Source organism: Mandrillus leucophaeus, unplaced genomic scaffold, assembly GCF_000951045.1.
Source record: "Mandrillus leucophaeus isolate KB7577 unplaced genomic scaffold, Mleu.le_1.0 Scaffold908, whole genome shotgun sequence".
Taxonomy (NCBI): Eukaryota; Metazoa; Chordata; class Mammalia; order Primates; family Cercopithecidae; genus Mandrillus; species Mandrillus leucophaeus.
In genome coordinates this window covers 381728-385151 of record NW_012109897.1, presented here as the reverse complement: position 1 = coordinate 385151, position 3424 = coordinate 381728, and the positions used below count along the sequence as shown (strand labels likewise).

At 41.0% G+C, this 3424-nt stretch overlaps 1 pseudogene; it reads left to right on the top strand.

Moving 5' to 3' along the window:
• Positions 1–332: 332 nt before the first annotated feature.
• LOC105531795 lies at positions 333–1448 on the top strand (annotated as a pseudogene).
• The last annotated feature ends 1976 nt before the right edge of the window (positions 1449–3424 follow it).

Here is a 3424-nt window from a genome sequence, read left to right as displayed (position 1 = left end):
AATACACATACTTTTTAAATACAAAAGAATCTTTAAATAAAATTGGTCACATGTTAGGCAATCAAACATGTCACAACAGATATCAAAAAGGCAGGCTTTTAAGGACCATATTTTATTACCACAACTTAAAAAGGAAAAAGATAATATACTAACACTACAAATCTTAATATTTCAGGAGAATTGCAGTTCCATAATTTTTCTGGAAACTTGTAGATGTGCCCCATAAATAGCAAGCTTACTCTCTGAAATAACATGAGGCCCCAAAGCCCTGAAATTAAAGAGTTCCTGGCCCATCCAATCTCACAGCAGCCTGCCTGCCCTTTCCTTTCAACATGACAGATGATGCTGTGTCCTTCAACAGCGATTTCCTGGAAGGTGGGGTGGTAGAAGCCATCTCTAAGGCAGCAGTCGCACCCATCAAGTGGCGCAAGCTGCTGCTGCAGGTGCAGCATGCCAGCAAGGAAATTACCACACATAAGCAATACAAGTGCATTATAGACTGCATGGTCCGTATTCCCAAGGAGAAGAGAGTCCTGTCCTTCTGGCGTTGTAACCTGGCCAACGTGATCAGATACTTCCCCACCCAGGCTCTCAACTTTGCCTTCAAAGATAAATACCAGCAGATCTTCCTGGGTAGTGTGGACCAGAGGATGCACTTTTGGCACTATGTTGCAAGGAACCTGGCATCAGGCAGTGTGCTGGAGCCACATTCTTGTGTTTTGTGTATCCTTTTGATTTTGCCTGTACCCATCTACCAGCGGATGTGGGTAAAGCTGGAGCTGAAAGGGAATTCAGAAGCCTTGGTGACTGTCTGGTTAATATCTACAAATCTAATAGGATTAAAGGCCTGTGCCAAGGCTTTACCATGTCTGTGCAGGGTATGATCATCTACCCAGCTGCCTACTTCAGTATCTGTGACACTGCAAAGGGATTGCTTCCGGATTCCAAGAGTACTCACATCATCATCAGCTAGATGATTACACAGCCTGTCATTGTCGTTGCAGGGTTGATTTCCTATCCATTTGACACTGTTCACTGCTGAATGGTGATACAGTCAGGGCATAAAGGCACTGACATCATGTATACAGGCTTTTTTTTTTTTTAGATGGAGTCTCTGTCGCCCAGGCTGGAGTACAGTGGTACGATCTAGGCTCGCTGCAACCTCCAACTCCCGGGTTCAAGCGATTCTCCTGCCTCAGCCTCCTGAGTAACTGGGATTACAGGCGTGAGTCACCAAGACCGGCTAATTTTGTATTTTTGGTAGAGACGGAGTTTCCCCATGTTGGCCAGGCTGGTCTTGAGTACACAGGCATTTTTGACTGCTGAAGGAAGATTGCGCTTGATGAAGGAAGCAAAGATTTTTCAAGGGTGCATTGTCCAGTGTTCTCAGTGTCATGAGTGGTGCTTTTGTGCTTGTCTTGCATCATGAAATCAATAAGTACCCATAGGTTGCTTCCTAGAATTTTTCCCTCTGTGAACAGGCATGTGGTATTATATAATATTTCATAAGCGTTCTTGACAGACTCATGACTGTCAATTTATCAGTGGCAACTATTTACTGGTTGAAAATAGGAAGCAATAATATTCATCTAGCTAGTTTTCTCTTCTTTGTTTGTTGTTTATTTGTTTGTTTGAGACGAGGTCTCACTGTGTCACCCAGGCTGGAGTGCAGTGGTGAGATCTCAGCTCACTGAAACCTCTACCTCCCGGGTTCAAGCAATTATCCTGTCTCAGCCTCCTGACAGCTGGGACTATAGGTGGTCACCAGCATGCCAAGCTATTTTTTTTTTTTTGTATTGTTAGTAGAGACAGGGTTTCTATATGTTGGCCAGGCTGGTCTTGAACTCCAGACCTTATGTGATCTGCCCATCTTAACCTCCCAAAGTGATGAGATTACAGGCATGAGCCACTGCGCCCGGCTACTAGTTTTCTCTTAAAACCATTTTCATGATATGATGATGGGACTCAATTATATTTTTTATTTCATGGATGGGAAGAATCAATATTGTGAAAACGGCCATACTGCCCAAAGTAATTTATAGATTCAATGCTATTCCCACTAAACTATCAATGATATTCTTCACAGAATTAGAAAAAAAAACGACTTTCAAATTCATATGGAACCAAAACAGAGCCTGAATAGCCTGGACAGTCCTAAGCAAAAAGAACCACACTGGAGGAGTCATGCTCCCTGACTTCAATCTGTACTACAAGACTACAGTAACCAAAACAGCATGATACTGGTACACATAGCCCAATGGAAGAGAATAGTGAACTCAGAAATAAGACTGCACCTACCACCAACTGATCTTTGGCAAACCTGACAAAAACAAGCAATGAGGAAAAGACTCCCTATTTAATAAATGGTGCTGGGAGAACTGGCTAGCCATATGCAGAAAATAAAACCTGGACCCCTTCTTTATACCTTATACAAAAATTAACTCAAGATAGATTATAGACTTAAATGTAAAACCCAAAACTATAAAAACCCTAGATGAAAATCTAGGCAATACCATTTAAGACATAGGCATTGGCAGAGATTTCATTACTAAAATGCCGAAAGGTATTGTAACAAAAGCAAAATTTAACAAATTGGGTCTAAACAAACTAAAAAGCTTCTGCACAGCAAAATGAACCATTATCAGAGTGAACAGAAAACCTACAGAATGGGAGAAAATTTTTGCAATCTATCTGACAAAGGTCTAATATCCAGAGTCTACAGGCAACTTAAACAAATTTACAAGGAAAAGACAAGCAACCCCATTAAAATGTGGGCAAAGGATATTCACAGACACTTTTCAAAAGAAGACATTCATGTGGCTAAAAAACAAATGAAAAAAAATCTCAAAATCACTGATCATTAGAGAAATCCAAGTCAAAACCACAATGAGATACCATCGCATGCCAGTCAGAATGGTGATTATTAAAAAGTCAGGAAACAATAGGTGCTGGTGAGGTTGCAGAGAAAAGGGTATGCTTCTGCACTGTTGGTGGGAATGTAAATTAGTTCAACCATTGTGGAAGACAGTATGAGAATTACTCAGAGATCTAGAAGCAGAAATACCATTTGACCCAGCAATCCCATTACTGGCTATACACCCAAAGGAATATAAATCATTCTGTTTTAAAGATACATCTATGTGTAAGTTCATTGCTCCACTATTCACAATAACAAAGACATGCAATCAACCTAAATGCCCATCAGTGATAGACTGGATAAAGAAAATGTGGTACATATACACCATGGAATACTATGCAACCATAAGAAGGAACAAGATCATGTCTTTGCAGGGTCATGGATGGAGCTGGAAGCCATTATTCTTAGCAAACTAATGCAGGAACAGAAAACGAAGCACAGCATGTTCTCACTTACAAGTGGGAGCTGAACGATGAGAACACATGGACACATGGCTGGGGAACAACA